Genomic DNA, 14,423 nt, shown 5'->3' on the forward strand with positions numbered 1-14,423 from the left:
AGCCTTAACCTTCGACTTATAAGCCGAGTCTTTTAAACCTTAGACTTATAAGCCGAGTCTTTTAAACCTTCAACTTATAAGCTGAGTCTTTCAAACCTTCAACTTATAAGATAAGTCTTTTAATGAGATATATCATTGAATAATAAGCCAAGCTTTTCGTCAGATATCATAGATGGGTCCTGTTGAGTCTAGTTTATGTCACGATTATGTGGTGTTTTAGGTAGTCATTTATGTTGTTTTTATTTCATTTAGTGCGGTTTTATGCTTTTGTTTGTTTGTTTTTCAGTTTTAATGAATAAAAAGGAAGATTTGAATACTTGGAGGAAATTGGTTCAAAAAGAGAAGAAAAACCCAAGTTTCAATGTTGTTTTCAATAAAGGATGGATTCCGACATGATTTGAAGGCATTGATGATTTTTCGGGTATAAAATTGCGAAAATTGAAGAATTCCTTAAGGGCCGCGGCTTGAGCAATTTGGAGCCGCGACCAACCTATTTATAGAAGCAGTGTTTCAGAATCAAGACAAGGGCCGCGACATGGATTTGAATGGTCGCGGCTTGGAAGAGCAAATTTCCAAGGAAACAAAGACACGGGCCGCGACAGGTGGACAATTGCGTTGTGACCCGCCTCAACGAAAAATGCAGTTTTTGGGACACGGGTCGTGGCACTTGAATAGTTGGGCCGCGACCCAAGTCCTTCAGAAAGAAAGAAAAATAGGTTACAAACCTAGTTTCGAAAAGAAAGGGGAGACAATTTTTTGGCAGCTGAAAGTCTTGGAGAACACCTTTGGACTCTTCCTCAATGATTATAAGCCACTTTTGTCAACTCGTTAATTGAATTAGGAAGAAAGAAGAAGAAATTGGTAACTTGTATTAGAGATTAATAGGGAGGATAGTTGATGAGATTAAATGCCCTAATTACTCTCTCATTATTTAAATTCAAGGTTTTTCTATTACTTATTGTTTTTATTGAGTTCTTAATTATTGTTCCTGCAATTTATATTTTCTTCTACCTTGTTGCAAGAATCAAAGTTTATTTGACCAAATAGAAACAAAAAGATTAATTGATTGGTAATTGGTGATTCAGTCCTTGAGGATGATACTTGGTTTTACCAAGATTATTACTAATTTGCGATACGTGCACTTGTGTAGCAATAAATTTTGCAACAAGTTTTTAGCGCCGTTGCCGGGGACTAAAAACTATCAATATCAGTCTAATTAATTTTATTTCTAATTTGGTTGTTCTTTGTCTTGTTTCTAACCTGTTTCAGCTATGTTTCTTTGTCAAATTCAGGTAGTTTTGTTATATGCATAGCGGAAGAGGAGCAAATAGTCTTGTTCCTGTTAATCTTGAAATTGAGAAGGTTTGCAAATAAAATAGAAGAAATAAGAGGTTGGCTCGTCAGACTGTGGAGATGGCACAGAATGACCGGAATAATGAGGTTCCTGAGGTTGTTGAAGGTCTGGCTCAAAATCCTGCTGCAAGGAGGTTGAGAGACTATGTACTGCCCACTATTACGGGAGTACAAAACTGTATAAGACCACCAGTTGTGGAGCCCAATAATTTTGAGATTAAGCTGGTGACCCTACAAATGGTGCAGTCCACTGTCCAATTTGGTGGTTTGCCTTCTGAAGACCCCCGCATGCACTTGGCGAATTTCTTGGAGTTGTGTGATACCTTTAAGTATAATGGGGTGAGCGACAATGCAATCAGGTTGAGGCTATTCCCATTTTCGCAGCGGGAAAGAGCTAAGAGTTGGTTGAACTCCCTTCAATCCAATTTGATAAATACTTGGGAGGATTTGGCTCAGAAATTCCTTGCCAAGTTCTTTCCTCCATCAAAGGCTGCTAAATTGAGAGGGGAGATTAATAATTTTTATCAGCTGGATGGTGAATCTTTGTATGACTCTTGGGAAAGGTTCAAGGAGCTATTGAGAAAATGTCCCCATAATGGTATAGAAAAGTGGATGTTGGTCCACAATTTTTACAACGGGCTGTGTGGTACAACAAGAACAATTATTGATGTTGCAGCTGGTGGGGCATTCATGAGTAAGAGTGCCAATGAATCTTATGAATTGTTAGAGGACATGGCAACAAAACAATCATCAGTGGTCTGATGAGAGGTCATCTGGGTTAGAAAGGTAGCCGGGGTACTTGAACTTGATGCAATTACTGCTCTGACAGCACAAGTGGCCTCGTTGACAAAACAATTGCAGCAGCATACTGTGTCTACTAATGTCATTCAGATGGAAGCTAGGTGTGAAATTTGTGGTGGTTCTCACTCTTTTGATCAATGTCCTGCTAGTAATAAGAACATTCCTATGGACCAAGCTCAGCTTCAAGCTGTGGGAAATTTTCAGAGGCCATTCAACAATACATTCTCCAACACTTACAATGCTAGGTGGAGAAATCACCCCAACTTTTCTTGAAGAAACAATCAGGGCCAGCAACCTCAGTTTCAGGGTCAGTATCAGCAGAATATGCCTCAACAACAACCAATGAATCAAGCCTCTTCATCACAACAGCCTAGGCCACAAGCTCTACCAGACATGCCTAATGAATTACATGCTTCGTTATTGACTCTTACTAACACTCAAACTCAGTTCATGACTGAGACTAGATCCTCTATCAAAAATCTTCAAACACAAGTGGCATAGTTGGCCAATATGCTGAATAATAGACCTCAGGGAAACTTGCCTAGCAACACTGAAGTTAATCCTAAGGAGCAATGTCAAGCAATTTCTCTGAGTAGTGGTAAACAAATTAAGCAGTCTATTATACAACAATCAGTGGTTCAAAATGAAGATTTGGGTGAAAATTATGATACAGTTGAGAAAGGGGTTACTGAAGATCACAAGAGCATAGAGAAGATTCCTCCAATTGTTGTTGACCAGCCAGCCCGAGTTCCATATCCTCAGAGGCTTAGAAAAACTAATCTTGATAAATAGTTTTCTAAGTATTTAGAGGAGTTCAAAAAGCTGCACATCAATATTCTTTTTGCTGAGGCTTTGGAGTAGATGCCCAATTATGTAAAGTTCATGAAAGAGATTTTGTCTAAGAAAAGAAAGATGGAAGACTATGAAACTATGGTGCTCGCTGAAGAATGTAGTGCAATATTTCAAAGGAGGCTGCCCCAAAAGTTGAGAGATTCGGGGAGCTTTACTATACCTTGCACAATTGGAAAATTTGAGTGTAAGCATGCCTTGTGTGATTTGGGGGCGAGTATTAATCTGATACCCTTATCTATGTTAAGAAGATTTGGTTTGGGTGAAGCAAGACCAACAACAGTTACTCTATAGTTAGCATATCGATCGGTGAAGCATCCACGGGGTATCATTGAAGATGTTCTTGTGAAGGTGGATAAGTTTATTTTTCCTACTGATTTTATTGTTCTTGATATGGAGGAGGATGCAGACGTGCTTGTCATTCTTGGAAGACCATTCCTAGCCACGGGCCAAACTCTCATTGATGTTTAGAAGTGTGAATTGAAGCTTTGGGTTCAAGGAGATGAGGTGGTATTCAATGTCTTCAAGGCAATGGCGTATCCGAGGGCTAGTGACAGTTGCTATAGTGTGTATGTGATAGATAAAGAAATCTCGAAAAGAAGGGTGAGTAGTGATGCCTTAGAGGCGGTGTTGATAGGTGGTGAGGAAGATGATGATGATGTTGAGATGAGAGAATATGTAAATTGGATTAACTCTTACCAACTGTACAGGAAGAAGTTTGAAGAGTTGGTGGAGGGACTCGAACGACCATTAACATCTATTCAGCAGGCACCGCAATTGGAATTAAAGGCTCTTCCGGATCATTTGTGTTATGCATACTTGGGCGAGAAGGAGACTTTACCTATAATTCTTTTAGCTAACCTCTCAAAAATTGAATTGGAGATATTGTTGAGGGTTTTACGAGTTCATAAATTGGCCATTGGGTGGACATTGGCAGATATTAGAGGAATAAGTCCTTCCACAGTAATGCATAAAATTTTATTGGAGGAAGATAGCAAGCCATCTATAGAGGCTCAGAGAAGATTCCATCCAGCTATGAAGGAGGTTGTACTTGAGCAGATCCTTAAATGGTTGGACGTTGGGGTGATCTACCCAATTTTTGATAGTGCTTGGGTGAGTCACAGGTGGTTACAAAGAAGGGTGGAATTACAGTAGTAAAAAAAGAAAAGAACGAGCTAATTCCAACTCGAACAGTGAACAGTTGGCGCATTTGTATTGACTATCGAAAGTTAAATAAGGCAGCATGAAAAGCTCACTTCCCACTTCCCTTTATTGATCAAATGTTGGATAGGATAGCTGGTAATGAGTATTATTACTTTTTAGATGGTTACTCAGGGTATCATCAAATTTCCATTGCACCAGAGGACCAAGAGAAAACAACATTTACATGTCCCTATGGCACATTTACTTTCAGAAGAATGCCATTCAGACTATGTAATGCACTAGCAACATTTCAACGATGCATGATGGCTATCTTTTCGGATATGGTGGAAAGGAGCATTGAGATTTTCATAGATGATTTTTCTATTTTTGGCTCTTCGTTTGATATGTGTTTGGGTAACTTGGTGAATGTACCGAACCGTTGTAAAAAACAAATCTAGTGTTAAATTGGGAAAAATGCCATTTTATAGTAAAAGAAGGCATAGTACTTGGGCACAAAGTATCTAGTAAAGGTATTGAAGTGGATAGAGCGAAAATCTCTACAATAGAAAATCTTCAACTGCCCGTGTCAGTCAAGGGAATTAGAAGATTTTTAGGACATGCTGGGTTTTACCGAAGATTCATTAAGAACTTTTCGAAGACGTCAAAGCCTCTTTTTACTTTGTTGATGAACGGTGTTGCCTTTGATTTTAATGAAGAGTGCTTGCATGCTTTTAAAGTGCTGAAGGAGAAGTTGACAACTGCACCTATTGTGGTGGCAAGAAATTGGGATTTACCGTTCGAATTGATGTATGATGCTAGTGATTATGCGGTTGGTACAGTTTTGGGGTAGCGTATTGACAAGGTATTTCAGTCTATTTACAATGCTAGTAGAACTCTTAACGATGCTCAGTTGAATTATGCCACAATAGAAAAGGAGTTGCTAGCCATAATATTTGCTTTTGACAAGTTCGGACCGTATCTAATTGGTAACAAGGTGATTGTGTACACCGATTATCAATTATTTGATTACAAAGAAGGATACAAAGCCTCGCATAATCAAATGGGTTCTATTGCTACAAGAGTTTGATATGGAGATTCGTGACAAAAAAGGTACTGAAAACCTGGTAGCTGATCACTTGTCAAGACTTGAAGTAAAAGAGAGTCAGAATGAGAAAGCTGTGTAGATTAATGATTTCTTTCCAAATGAATAGTTATTTGGGGTGAGTGAAAATTTTGTTGTGCCTTGGTTTGCTGATTTTGTGAAATTTCTTGTTGCAAAGATTGTACCTCCTGAACTAACGAGGCAATAGTTGAAGAAATTTTACTCTGAGGTGAAGCATTAATATTGGGAAGAGCCTATTCTCTATAGGCATTGTGTTGACTAAGTCATTCGCCGTTGTGTACCTGAGGATGAGATGCATTCTATTATTGCCCATTGCCATAGTTTACAATGTGGTGGGCATTTTGGAGCCACAAGAACAGCATCTAAGGTATTGCAAAGTGGTTTTTATTGGTCAACCCTATTTAAAGATGATAATTCATTTGTGAAGGCTTGTGATCAGTGTCAACGCACTGGTAATATCTCAAGGCAAAATGAGATGCCCCTCAATGTGATTTTGGAATTTGAGCTTTTTGATGTTTGGGGCATTGACTTCATGAGCCCTTTTCCACCATCTTACAATAATGAGTATGTCATGTTAGCAGTTGATTATGTGTCAAAATGGGTGGAAGCTGCTACTACGAAGACAAATGACGGTAAAACTGTGTTGAACTTTCTACATAAACATATTTTCACTCGTTTTGGTACACCTCGACCTCTCGTTAGCGATGAAGGGAGTCATTTTGTCAACAAACAACTTGATGCACTTCTAGCTCTCTATGGTGTATACCACCGCATTGCATTGCCATATCATCCCCAATCAAATGGCCAAGCTAAAATTTCAAACAGGGAGGTGAAAAGTATCCTTGAGAAGACTGTGGATAGTTCAAGGAAAAACTGGTCAAAGAAGTTGGATGATGCACTATGGGCTTACAGAACCACGTTTAAAACACCAATAGGTATGTCTCCATATCGCTTAGTTTTTGGAAAAGCTTGTCATCTTCCAGTTGAGTTAGAGCATAGGGCATATTGGGCAATGAAAAATTTATACTTTTATTGGAATACTGCTAGTGAGAATAGAATTTTGCAACTGAATGAGCTTGATGAATTTCATAATGAGGCATACGAAAATGCAAAAATCTATAAGGAGCGCACATAAGCTTGGCATGACAAGAACCTAGTCAGAAAATAGTTTCAACCTGGGCAGCATGTACTTCTTTTTAAATCAAGGTTGAGACTATTTCCTGGAAAATTGAAGTCAAGGTGGTCATGCCCTTTTACTATTGTGAGAGTGTTTCCATATGGTTCAGTGGAAGTGTAAGGAAAGAATGGCGATCCTTTTAAGGTGAACGAGCAAAGGTTGAAGCCATACTTGGGCAGTGCATTTGATCAAGCAAAGTCGGTAATCCTCATGAAGCCCATTTGAGAGGAGTCAGCGTCCGACTAAATGACATTAACGACAGTGCTCGTGGGAGGCATCCCATACATTTTTATTGCTTTCTTTACTTTTTGTTCTAGTTGGAACAAAATTTTAAGTTTAATTTTTGCACTTGTAAACTATGAATAGTAGGTTTATTATTGTACATATGGAATTGTGGAAAGCGTGAAAAAAATGAAATTTTTTTTTTCTTAAGGGCCGCAGCACAGCCTTATTGGGCTGCGGCAAGACCCCTACCAGAGGCACAGTGATATTCCACGGGGGTAGGCGGGCTGCGGCACAGACCAAGGAGGGCCACGACACTTATACCCAGAAAGAAAAAAGGAAAAAGGGCGGGCCACGACAAAGCTTAAGTAGGGCCGCGACACTTGACAACAAATTTCTCAAAAAAATAGGCGGGCCGTGGCACTAGAGGAGGCGAGCCGCGGTGCTGGGTCGCGACAGAGGATATAAAAAGACCAGAAACCCGATATTATTTTTTTTCCTACTTCATCTCACATATTTCTTTTTCCTCTTCCCCATACTTCTGAATCCACCATTCTCATCCTCCATAACCCATTTGTTTTCTCATTAAAACACCATTCCCCAACAATTTCTCATCTCCAATCTCCTTCATTTGACCTAAAACACAAAATTTTCTCCTTCATAAAGCCCTATTTCAGAAAATTTCTACCAAATACCATAGATTTATGAAAATATTGGTGTCAAAATATTGGTTTCTCACTCAAGTAAGTACAATTTATCCATGCTCTTTGAATTTTCAATGCTCAGTTGGTAGTTTTTGGATAAATTGTGAGTGAAAATTGTTGTGGAGCCATTTGGTGGGTTTGTGCCGGACAACGAATTGTTAAAGTGGTTATCGAATCTGTTCTTGATATTTTGATTTTGGGGGAAGTGAGAAAACAAGGGGAGGTTCTGCCCAATTTCTCTCAGAAAATTTGGTGATAGTCATTGTTTTTGTACTTGAGCGATGGGTCCTAAAAGAAATCCTCCAAGGGGTGTTTCTTCAAAGAAAGCATCCTCATCCCGAGCCCAACAAACACTGCCACCACCCACTGATTTTAACACAGACAAATTCAAAACTAAAGAGGCCACGAATTTGTTTAAAAAAATCGATGGGAAATCTGTTGTTTCAGAAAGGGGGATGGAGTATCAATTGGAACCATACCCAAATGACTCCCCCTATGAGTCAATCAGAGCTGAAATTAATCGCTAAAATTGGGGCATAGTTTGTAAGCAAATGCAAGTGAATAATGCTAATTACTTTCAACTGTATGAGTTTTATGCAAATTTCCCTAGTCAAGATGATGAGCAAAAAGTTTTTTTTCGAGGCAAGGAAGTGCCATCCAACATTGCCACTTTTAATACTTTGCTTCTTCTTCCTACTATTCCAGCCACTGAAGATGAACACTGGCACTTGGCCCATTTTAGCGAGGTCGATAATGTTGAGGTGGCATAAATATTGAGCATGCTGGTGAGCCAAAGCATTTGTTTCACTGGCAGTTGAATCGAATTACCCGTGCTTGGGCTTATTTTGTGAGTGCTCGTTTGTTGCCCAGCACTCATGTATCTTCTATTGATTGGGACCGATGTATCTTGGTTTACGCTATCATGACGGGCAAAACAGTAGACGTGGGACGAATAATTAGGAATAGCATTCGTAACATCAGTAAATTTAATACCACTGGTGACTTGGCGCATGGCACGTTCATAACTCAGTTGTGTGAGACTTATGAAGTGCCAGTGTTTGATGGAGACATAATATGGAAGCCCATGAAACCTATCACTCTGTCTATGGTTCATGGTTTTCCTCCAGCCTCTCTTGAGTCTCCACAACCTGGCCAAGCCCCCAAACGTTCGCGAGGTGGAGAAGATAAGGAGATCGATCTCGTTGGTACAGGTGTAACTGATGATGCATGACCCAGTGGTAGTGCATCCTTGTTGGCTATAAGGGGGCAAATTGATTGCCATACTCAGGGCACACATAATTGGTTGAATTACATCATTCAACAAAATCAGTATATGATCCAGTCACATGATGCTCAAAATCAACATTTCAATCAATATATGGAGTAGCGCAATGAGTATGAAACTCAGCATGTGGATGCCCTAAATGTTCTAGTCCAACGGTGGCCTATGAGTGAGGCCGATCAAAATAACTTTATGTATCCACCACCATATATGCCTTACAACCTACCGCCTCCGCCGCCGCCATACTGATGTGGCGTGTTTCTTGAGGTAAGTTTTCTCACCTTGGTTTTTAGGTCACATTGGGGACAATGTGAAACTATAGTTTGGGGGAGAGGCTTATTTCTTTTGCTTCGTTTTTGTTTTAGTTATCTTTAGTGTCGAAAAGTTAAGCTGATGACATTTCTTTAATAATTTCGTTTGTCATCACTTGTGAAATAGAAATTGTGTGAATAACTGTGTACCTTTTGTTGGAACGTTTGAGCCTTTCAAGCTTACCGATATTATTTTATCCTTAGTTTGCTTCTGTGCCTTAACCTGTTTGATTGATTGTTTAACCACATTATTAAGCCAAAAATGTACCCGTTATTATTTTCCCTTGTCCTTTGAATTATGCCATAAGCTTAGAAATAAGTTTGGGGGAAATAATTGTGTTGGGTGAGATTGTTGATATGTGGATAAATGATGTATTTTAATGATTGAGAGAAATGTAAAAGTTCTTGCAACATCACTAATTTATGTATACCATTCGCTAAAAGAAGAAAAATAATACAAAAAAGTGATAAATAATTAAATAAAGTGATATTGGAGCATTGTTTTGTGAATTCTCAATTGTTGGAAAGTTGGTGAATTGGGGGATGGTTATTAAATGAAAGATGGTTGGGTTGATTGGTTTTTGATGTGCTTATGGTATAATGAAGCTTAAATGTCTTTTCAACTACCGTTAGATAAGCCAAAATGTTATGAACCTTAAAAGTCCTGTTGATTCCAAAACATAAGTTGTTGACATTAGTGAAGAAAGGCAAGTGTGCAAGCATATTGAATATTGGTTAGTGGATTTTTGGTATGAGTGAGACATGTATGATGTGTTCTAATTGTTCATTTTGTATTTTGTAAATCATATTGTAATTTCCAATTGAGGCATTCAGGTTAATTGTTGGAGTGATTGGATTGAAATTCTGGTTGTAGAATGCAGTTGATAGTTTTTGAATGATGACAATGCGATGTGAATAATATGGAGGCTTAAGTGTGTTATGTTTTAAGTTTAGTGTCAATCTATACTCGAGGGCGAGTAAAGGTTAAGTTTTGGGGAATTTGTTGAGTCTAGTTTATGTCACAATTAGGTGGTGTTTTAGGTAGTCTTGTATGTTGTTTTTTATTTCATTTAGTGCAGTTTTATGCTTTTGTTTGTTTGTTTTTTAGTTTTAGTGAATAAAAAGGAAGATTTGAATACTTGGACGAAATTGGTTCAAAAAGAGAAGAAAAACCCAAGTTTCGGTGTTGTTTTCAATAAAGGATGGATTCCGGCATGATTTTAAGGCATTGGTGATTTTTTGGGTTTAAAATTGAAAAAATTGAAGAATTCCTTAAGGGCAGTGACTTGAGCAATTTGGAGCCGCGGCCAGCCTCTTTACAAAAGCAGTGTTTCAGAATCAAGACAAGGGCCGCGACTTGGAAGAGAAAATTTCCAAGGAAACAAAGACACGGGCCACGACAGGGGGACAATTGCGCCGCGGCCTGCCTCAACAAAAAATGCAGTTTTTGGGACACGGGCCGCAACACTTGAATAGCTGGGCTGCGGCCCAAGTCCTTTAGAAAGAAAAAAATTAGGTTATAAACCTAATTTCAAAAAGAAAGAGGAGACAATTTTTGGGTGGCTGAAAATCTTAGAGAACACCTTTGGAGGCTTCCTCAATTGTTTGTCATTCATCTATTTTTTTATGTTTGTTCTTGAATTTCTTTGTGTTTAGAATGACAGTTATGAACTAATTTTCTGTTTAGGGCTGTTAATTGAATCGCTTGATTCCATATTATGAACTAATGCAATTTATCATTTCTTCTTCATCTTCTTTTCAATTCATTGCAATATGTGCTTGTTGATTGATTATTGACTGGCCATCTATAGTCATTATCTTTAAGTTTTTGAATCAAATTCTGAGAAGTGCAATTTGAATTTTCTTTGGTTGTTTAGGACGCAATGTTAATTTGGAACGAGAGTATCTAGATTAATTGTGTAATTCTCTTTTGAGTTGTTTTGATTAATGTTGTCTTTGTGATTAAATTTACCATAGAAATATAGGAAATTTTCACTTAGGTTAACTTTATAATTCATAACATGATTATAAGCTGCTTTTGTCAACTCGTTAATTGAAATAGGAAGAAAGAAGAAGAAATTGGTAACTTGTATTAGGGATTAATAGGGAGGATAGTTGATGAGATTAAATGCTCTAATTACTCTCTCATTATTTAAAGTCAAGGTTTTTCTGTTACTTATTATTTTTATTAAGTTCTTAATTATTGTTTCTACAATTTATATTTTCTTCTGCCTTTTTACAAGAATCAAAGTTTAATTGACCAAATAGTAACAAAAAGATTAATTGATTGGTAATTGGTGATTCAGTCCTTGAGGACGATACTTGGTTTTACCAAGATTATTACTAATTTCCCATATGTGCACTTGCGTAGCAATAAATTTCGCAATAGGTCCTTGACTTATAAGCTGAGCTTTTAGTCATATATAATAGATAAAGCCTCGACATATAAGTTCAAATTTTTAATCGAATATAATCGATAACCTCTCGACTTATAAGCCGAGCCTTTCAATCAGACATAATAGATAAATATCGACTTATAAACTGAGCTTTTCAATCAGATATACAGATAAATAGTTATTACTTAACATAGTATACATAGCACAATTACATGTTTAATAAAACATTCTCAACATAGTGATAACCATGTACTATAATCGGATCAAGCCCTAAACCTAGACCGGGTGCAGCTTTCTTACCTCTGATCGAAGTAATAGGTAAATAGAAACGACCCTCGAGCTCGGTCCCATTCTGAGCCCAAGCGGTACCTTAGTCACATCCATAATAAAAAGTATCCATCAATAACAAGTGAATAATGGTTTCTGGACCGAGTGCTAGCCTCCAAGACTTGGAATTATACTAAACTGGGTAGTTGAACCCTTCCCAAGCCCTTTGGTTTGAGTCCTTGCACTCAAAAACCCCTTTTGGCTAACTTTCCAACTAGCACTGCGGTGCACCCCTGAATGGCCACAGCGCGCCTAAAGTCAGAGAGCCCCTAGCCTTTTTTCCCTGGACACGCAATGCGGCGCCAGGAAGAATCAGGGAATCACTCTGGCCTCTGAGTTTTTGCAGGCTGCGGCGCTCCAAGAACAGTGCCACGACGCAACCCTGCGAACCCAGTTTTTCAAAAAATTTCCTCCCAACTAAAACCTTCCAAATTCACCCCAATAAATAAGTAAAGCTAGAATTGAGTCCCAAATTCTCTATAATACCTCTAAGGCAACACATACACACAAAAAACCAAGCCACAACCCTACTCCAATTCAAAGTCCAACCATAAGCTTAAAACTCAATAAAATCTTAAATCGCACCAGAATTCCCAGCAAAACGGAGCAAAGAATTTTACCATAACTGAGCAATCCGACCATTTGCTGCTCCTAACCCAATCCTAGCTTCAAGCTTTCAATCCCTAAGCCAATATTCACAACAAGGAAAATGGGCTTTTACTTCGGTTTTTAAGCTTGATTTACTTCGGTTTTTAAGCTTGATTTACTTCGGTTTTCGTAAAAATTCTCAACCGCAGAAGTTCAGAGCGAAGTAAAAACTAGTTAAAAACCGAAGTAGAATCCCACTTTCTACTTCGGTTTTCACATAATAACCGAAGTAGAAAGGGAATATACGCGTCCATCCTGGGCACTTTCTACTTCGGTTTTTAGGTAAAAACCGAAGTAAAAGGGCCACTTTCCACTTCGGTTTTTACCTAAGAACCGAAGTAGAAAGGGGACATTCTACTTCGGTTCTTAGGTAAAACCGAAGTAGAAAGTGCCCCGCCTTTTTATTTAATATATATTTCTGATTATTTTTAAATGGCCGATTTCTATTTTTATATATATATATTTTGGCCTAATTTTATTTATATGGTCTAATTAATATATATATATTTTTTGGCCTAATTCTTTTTCAACGGTTTAATTATATGAATTTACAGTTATATATATTTTTACAATCGAAATTGGTTAAGAATTTTTTTTGAATGAAAATATGATAACTTTCATTAATTTTAAATGTCATACATAAGCATATAAAACATAAGTACTTAAGTAAGATAACTAGCCTTAACATTAATACATTTACAAAAAACTAAACTTACAACTAAACAAACTTATAAACAAAATAGGCTTACTGATAAATGTATGTCATCAATTGACCTAACCATTCGTGTTGGATTGGCAAGAGGTCTGCAATCTCACAATATTGCGTCTTCCCATCAAACTGTAAAATTAATAAATATAATCAATTTTATAGATTATCGATACCAAAATAAGTTATAAAAAATGAACTTACTTTTTCTTTTAAGGTTTCTATTGCATTTGATGCCCGAACAAGATCTCTAATGTACTTCAACACATAAAAACCACATTCATGACTTTGTGGTTGTCTTGGACATGAAACATTGAATATCTTTGTAGTATTGCTGAGTAATTCATTGGAAGAAGCCTTATAATATGCACTATTTAAAAATAAAATTAACAAAAGTTATTAAAATGTAGTAACATGTAATAGTTGTTGCATATTAAGAAATATTTTCAAAAATTTAAAAATTACCTCATTATCATTGAATCAATTTCTTTAGGATGTTTGTGTGATTTCAGTGGATCCAAGAACACGATTTTTCCTTTTGGCATAGCAATCACCAACATCCAATGTTCCCTAAAATAAGAAGCATGTTAAGTAAAATAATTAAAGTTTTAATATATGAATAATCAAATAAGAAAAGTTTACACTATTTCTTACCGTATGTTCCAAGGTATAAAGTATAGTTGACCAACTCTATCCATGGTCATCAACCAATTTGCCAAGTCAATGGTTGATCGTTCTACATCGTTAACATTATTAATGCTAAGACGTTCAATGTCAAAAATATTGTAAAAGACACACTGATTTGGAAATAGGGACTCCTAAATGCATCTGCAAAATTTTCTTAAGTGTTAAATATTTTTGAAAAATTTCGGCAGAGTTTTCCCTATAAATAGGACTACCCAAACCTGTAAACATTCAATTTACTATGAAAATTTGCAACAGATCACAGAGCAGTACTCATAATTGATTCTAAATTCATATCATTCCAAAGAATTAGTTGAAGGGATACCTTAATCCGAATATCATTGCTGAGCCTCCAATCATATGCAAAGTAGCAACTTGTTCCACATCCTCTGAAGTTATAAAGATTGACTCGCGATTCATGAATGATGGGTCCACTGGAATTGAGATGATTGTAATTCCCTTAACTCTGAAAAATTCTCTCACCATAAACTGAAGGCTAACATGGATGTGATTCGTGATGTGATCGGCAAATGGTTGGCCTTCGGTCAGAGTGTTTTCTGGATTGACGTGAGACCCAGCTGATGACAGATGTGGGCTAGTCAAAGAATTACGGATCCTCTTATCCTTGGATGGACTTTTTGACATAGGTGGTTTCTTTTTTAGAGGACCCTACGCAACATCAAGTAAAAATAATATT

At 37.3% G+C, this 14,423-nt stretch overlaps 1 non-coding gene across 1 annotated transcript; it reads right to left on the bottom strand.

Moving 5' to 3' along the window:
* Positions 1 to 1,848: 1,848 nt before the first annotated feature.
* On the bottom strand, positions 1,849 to 1,955 carry LOC133807650 (small nucleolar RNA R71). The gene has a single exon (XR_009879551.1). It is a non-coding gene; the product is annotated as a small nucleolar RNA R71 (small nucleolar RNA).
* Between the last annotated feature and the right edge of the window lie 12,468 nt (positions 1,956 to 14,423).

Source organism: Humulus lupulus, chromosome X (assembly GCF_963169125.1).
Source record: "Humulus lupulus chromosome X, drHumLupu1.1, whole genome shotgun sequence".
NCBI classification, from domain to species: Eukaryota; Viridiplantae; Streptophyta; class Magnoliopsida; order Rosales; family Cannabaceae; genus Humulus; species Humulus lupulus.